Here is a 6,322-nt window from a genome sequence, read left to right on the forward strand (position 1 = left end):
CTGGCCCGGGCCAGCTAAAACAACTGACAACTGCAACAAAAAAACAACCGGATGTTGTGGCGGGCTTCTGTAGTCCCAGCTACTTGGGAGGCTAAGGCAAGAGAATCACTTGAGCCGAAGAGTTTGAGCTGTGACGCTACTGCACTCTACCCAAGACAACTTGACACTCTGTCTCAAAAAAAAAAAAAGGAAAGAAATTGCAGAAGATGTAAACAGATGGAAAAAAACAAAAACAAAAACATATCATGTGGGCAGTGCCTGTGGCTCAAATGTGTAGGGCGCCGGCCCCATATGCCGGAGATAGCGGGTTCAAACCCAGGCCCGGCCAGAAACTACAGAAAAAAAAAAAAATCATGCTTGTGAATTAGCATTAACAGTACTGTTAAAATGTCTATACTACCAAAAGTGATTTACAGATTCAATGCAATTCCCATTAATACCAACATTGTATTTGATAGATCTTGAGAAAATAATTCTACACTTAGTGTGGAATCAGAAAAGACCCTGACTCTCCAATGCAATCTTACGCAGTTCCTACACCTCAATGAAAACGTATGCAAAAGATTATTGGCTCAGGACCCAGACTGCCTAGGTCCCGAACACAGCTCCCTCTCCTGGTAAGCGACTATGTGCTTTATGGCTCACTCTCATCTTTATTTAAAATGGAAAAAAGCAGTACCTCTCCAGAGCCCAAGTGTGGCATAAATGTATTTAGTTATTAAAGCCCTCAGAATAAACTTAACTAATAAGGCTTAATTATTATCAACACCCGTACCGGAGGACACACAAATCCTATACATTCTTGGTCGAGGTGAACATCTCTCTAAAAGAAACAAGCGAAGTACCGCTCATGTAGAGCTTTGCTTTCAGCAGCCAACAAGTCACTGCGTGCTGTTAGTTCTCTTTGATAACTCGGGCTGGGAAAGCGAAGGCTGAGAAATTTCCTGACCACGTTGCCATCCTCCATAAAAATTAAAAGCTCCTCTCCCTTCGTGGAGCATGGAAGCAACCCCCTGCTTCCTAAAAAGAGGCCAGTAAGGCGTCTAAGACTATCCAGCGTCCTGCAGGGATTAGAGAAAAGGACCAGGTCTGGGCCACCGCAGCTCTGACCCAATTCAGGATCCTGACCGCTTCCAGGGAAATTAACAATAACAAGAGATCCCTACTCGTCACGTTACAGGATCTCTTTCAAAGCTTTCGTTGGAACTACTTCATTAAATTACCAAAACAATTTTATTGAGATGGTCCTGATATTCCCGTTTTAAAGAACAGTAATAGGGAGCCGGCCCCATATACAGGAGGTGACGGGTTCAAACCCGGCCACGGCCAAAAACTGCAACAACAACAAAAAAAGAACAGTAACGGGAAGCACAGGGAGATAAGTAACATCCCAACCTTATACTGCGAAGAAGTGGCCCCAGGCGTGTGGTGGAGAGCGTCGGGACGACTCACGGAAACCCTCACACTAGGAGAGACCAAACTCCCCCGCGGACCAGAGCACAGACTCAAAGGCAAGAAGGCTCGGGTTTGAGAACGCCCAACGCGGCCTTCGCCCCGCCAAATCTCCACTCTCCGTCGACACTTCTTTTCCCCTAAATCGATTACCAATTCGGTGAGGATCCAAAGCGTAGGTCCCGGAAATTCAGAAAGGATTGCAAGCTGCAGAACTGACCCAAATTACCGCTGACAGAAAAGGTAGTAACCGCTCGCTCCTGGAGCGGAAGTGACCTGAACGCCGCAGAGCGTCAGGACTACACTTCCCAGAAGCCCGTGGATCCTGCTGCCTGAGCGGAAGCGTCTGTACCCCACCCCCCCATAACATCAATTACACTACACTTCCCAGAATTCCCCAGGTAGGCGAGACGTCCATAATTACACCCTCCAGGGGAAGTGTCGCGGAGTATACAGACCTTGTAGACTACACTTCCTGTAGAGCACAATGGGTACTAATTCAGCACCCCGAGGCTGTGGGATTTCTTAGCTCTGCTTGAGTGCCTGAAAAAATATATATAACAATGAAACTGCCTGTAAGAGTGATTAACACAAATTCCCTGGGCGTGCAGGCTGCCAGATAAGAAACAACTTGCTGGACGGCACCTGTGGCTCAGTGGGTAGGGCGCCAGCCCCATATACCAAGGGTGGTGGGTTCAAACCCGGACCCGGCCAAATGGCAACAAAAAAATAGCCGGGCGTTGTAGCGGGCGCCTGTAGTCCCAGCTACTCGGGAGGCTGAGGCAAGAGAATCGCCTGAGCCCAGGAGTTGGAGGTTGCTGTGAGCTGTGACAGCACAGCACTCTGCTGAGGTTGATAAAGTGAGACTCTGTCTCTACAAAAATAATAATAAAAATAAAAGAAACAACTTGCTGGGCGGCGCCTGTGGCTCAGTGAGTAAGGCGCCGGCCCCATATACCGAGGGTGGCAGGTGTGAACCCGACCCCGGCCAAACTGCAACAAAAAATAGCCGGGCGTTGCGGCGGGGGCCTGTAGTCCCAGCTACTCCGGAGACTGAGACAAGAGAATCGCCTAAGTCCGAGAGCTGAAGGTTGCTGTGAGCTGTGACGCCTCAGCAGTCTACCGAGGGCGACAAAATGAGACTCTGTCTCTAAGAAAAAAAGAGAAGAAACAACTTGCTTGTAAGAAAGAAAAAAACCAAGCTCTGCCAAACGTGGGAGCCTCAAGCAAGTGATCTTGCTGTGGTTGGGTTACAGTTTCCTTTTATATATTTTAAGGAGTCAGGAATTACAGGTAAAATCATAAAATACGCGGAAGGCACATTGGCTTATCCCAAAAAAGGCAGGACATCTTGAAGCAGGGTGTTATAGGTTATAGGAGGATTTAAAGATTCTTTGATATAATTGGCTAGACTCATAGAGATGAAGCTCTGTCTAAATGCTCGGAATATTTAATTTTTTTTTTTTTTAGAGACAGAGTCTTACTTTGTTGGCCTCGGTAGAGAGCTGTGGCATCACAGCTCACAGCAACCTCTAACTCTTGGTCATAGGCGATTCTCCTGCCTCAGCCTCCCGAGCAACTGGGACCACAGGCACCCGCCACAATGCCCAGCTATTTTTTGTTGCAGCTTGGCTGGGGCCAGGTTTGAATCTGCTACCCTCGGTATATGGGGCTGGCGCCCTACTCACTGAGCACAGGCGCCGCCCCCTTGGAATATTTTAAATTCAGGCAATCTGTTAGAGACAGGCCATCAGACCGAAGAGATCCCTTAAGTAAATTGATGCCCTACAGGTGTGCTTCAGTTAATGACTTAACACATAATACCTCCAAGGAGAGAGGAGATCAGGCAGAGCCAGGTGTCTAAGCTCCCCTCTCAAGGCCAGTAATTTGGCTTTAGGGTATTTCTGGGGTCCTTGTGGACAAGAGGGGGTCCATTTAGTCTGCTGGAAGCCTAAGATTTTCTGTTCACATTTTATGCTAATTTCCCTGAATTTGCACGTGACTCATGAAGAGACTCCTGATGCCTGAAGACTTTCCAGACTTCTTGTCTTCCACCAATTACCAGTTAATCCCAGAAACCATCTAAAACATTTCTAATAAAATTATTGTCTAAGGGTAGCACAAGAAGACAGATTTGAGCCCAACTCCTGTCTCCTTTTCTTTTCTAAAAACCTTGGTGCCATATTATTGGCTTTTGTGCACATCTGCAAGTAAGACTTTTTGCTTGGTAACAGACAGGAATACTTTTTTTTTTTGAGACACAGAGTCTCACTTTGCTGCCCTCAGTAGCATGCCATGGCATCACAGCTCACAGCAACCTCAAATTCTTGGGCTTAAGAGATTCTCCCGTCTCAGCCTCCCAGTAGCCGGGACTACAAGCCCCACGACACAACGCCCAGCTATTTTTAGAGACGAGGTCTCACTCTGGTGCAGGCTGGTCTCTAACCTGTGAGCTCAAGCAATCCATCCCCCTTGGCCTCTCAGAGTGCTAGGATTACAGGCGTGAGCCACAGCGACCAGCCCAGGCAGGAATGATTTCTTGAAGTATAAATGCCTCAACCACACAAGTATTATTTAAAAGCAAAAAGACACAATCTTCAAGGAAAAACGTTTTCCCAATCTAATGATAATATTTGGTATCTAACTGTAGTTTTAGTCCGTAGTTCATGTTTTGTAAATAAAATACATCCTCACGTATTTTCAAGAGCCATTATTATATTCTTTGTGAAGTTTTCATTTTGAGACAAACAAATCCTTTGCTTTAAGAATCAGTAGTTAATTCCTTCAAGATTCATTGGCCAGGCATAATGGCTGAGGCCTGTAATCCTAGTCTACCACCTAGGCTAAGGCAGGTGTATTGCTTAAGCAGAGGAGATCAAGACCCGCCTGAGCAAGAGGGAGACACCATCACTAAAAATAGCTGGATGTTGGGGTAGGCACCTGTAGTACCAGCTACTCAGGAGTCTGAGGGAAGAGGATCACCTGAGCCCAAGAGTTTGAGATTGCTGTGAACTATGACACCATGGCACTCTACTGAAGGTGATAAAGTGAGACTATGTCTCCAAAAAAAAAGGGGGGGGAAAAACATGTATTAATGAGTCTTATTTTTTTTTTTTTTTTTGAGACAGAGTCTAAAGCTGTCCCTGGGTAGAGTGCCAATGCCGTAGTGTCACAGCTCACAGCAACCTCAAACTTTTGGGCTTAAGCAATTCTCTTGTCTCAGCCTCCCAAGTAGCTGGGACTACAAGCACCCACCACAATGCCTGGCTAGCGAGTCTTATTCTATTATTATTATTTTTTTTTTTTGTAGAGACAGAGTCTCACTTTATTGCCCTCAGTAGAGTGCTGTGGCGTCTCAGCTCACAGCAACCTTCAACTCCTGGGCTTAGGCGATTCTCTTGCCTCAGCCTCCCAAGTAGCTGGGACTACAGGCACCTGCCACAATGCCTGGCTATTTTTTTGTTGCAGTTTAATCAGGGCCTGTTAAGTGAACCTGCCACTCTCGGTATATTTGGCCGGCGCACTACCCACTGAGCCATAGGTGCTGCCCGATTCTTATTCTTAATTACTGTGTTTATACCTCATTCCTAGATTTGTCAGCAATAAATCTCTTTATATTGAGGATACCTTGGTACTCCTTCTTTAAGCATCTCAATAAAATTGTTTTCATCTCATTTTGACAACTGCCTCTGGAGAGGAGAAAGAATACAGAGAAAAGGATAAGAGAATTCTTTGTTTAAAAATGTCAGTATTTTTACTTACCTATTGCATGATGTTTTATGAAATGAGAAGGATCAGCTTGACTTTATCTTCATGTAACTGGCTATTCATGCAGGTGGATCTTAATAAATACCTAGCATCTGAAGAAGATATAGTCTAGAAAACTAATTATGAAAATCTAAGGTATCTGTTTTAGACAGATTGCTGAAGAAAGCCCTTTCACATGTTTACTTAAGATTTCACCATGGCATATTACTATGAATTTGCATTCAGGCTACGTTCCCTGCCGGATCACATCTATTCTTCAAACTATCATGATTTTTTTTTACTTCTACAACATATGCATACCCAATTTATTTCTACACATGTAATCCAGAATTGTTGGATTCTTATGGGACTTACACCTAACAAAGTATTGTGTACATTGATTACAGCAGCTGACCACATTCATTAATTTGTATTCCAACAACTAGATAAATTTTTGTTTTAAAATGACTTCTACGGTCCTATTCCTTAGTTTTAAACTTATGTGACATGACATAGACCAATCTTATTTGAAATCCTTATAGCTAAATGATTAACATTAATAATATTTCAAATTTCATTGTACACACTTCATCACTTCAGTAAACGTGATGTTTACTGAGATATGTATAATTATTACATATCCATAACAATTAAAAATTTAAAAAATGTATACGATAAAATGGAAAAATACCACCAATTACTCATTGGTGTTAAAAAATATTTGATCTGGGTGGGGCCTGTGGCTCAAAGGAGTAGGGCACTGGCCCCATATGCTGGAGGTGGCAGGTTCAAACCCAGCCCGGCCAAAAACTGCAAAAAAAAAAAAAAAAAAAAAAAGACAGAAACATAAAAAGATAGTTGACTATATCATGAAGGCTACGATCTGATTTCACAAAGCCCGTGCTATGTTTTTCTCCTTTTGTTGTATGTCTGTATCATCATGTCATTGACTTCGTGTTATAATAGTAATGTGCATTTCCCCAAAACTCCTGTTTTTAAATACTTATTCTTTCCATTTTAAAATAGAGTAACACCATCACTGTGATCATCTACTTTTTTTTTTTTTTTTTGCGACAAGAGTCTTACTTTGTCACCCGCAGTAGAGTACAGTAGAGCTGCGGCA

The 6,322-nt window shown here is 43.7% G+C and overlaps 1 protein-coding gene across 3 annotated transcripts in view; it reads right to left on the reverse strand.

The window, feature by feature from the left end:
* The window catches only part of LOC128596655 (zinc finger protein 225-like), a 32,346-nt gene that overhangs the window by 13,029 nt on the left and 12,995 nt on the right, over positions 1-6,322 (reverse strand). The window contains exon 1 of one of the 3 annotated variants that reach the window (XM_053606250.1): positions 1,396-1,675. The exons of 1 other annotated variant lie outside the window; for it this stretch is intronic. The gene's annotated coding sequence lies outside the window, so the exon portion shown is untranslated. Of the gene's footprint in view, positions 1-1,395; positions 1,676-6,322 lie in introns of those variants that run through there. One more of the 3 variants, XM_053606248.1, reaches the window with a different exon arrangement.

This window comes from Nycticebus coucang, chromosome 10 (genome assembly GCF_027406575.1).
Source record: "Nycticebus coucang isolate mNycCou1 chromosome 10, mNycCou1.pri, whole genome shotgun sequence".
In the NCBI taxonomy this organism is placed as follows: Eukaryota; Metazoa; Chordata; class Mammalia; order Primates; family Lorisidae; genus Nycticebus; species Nycticebus coucang.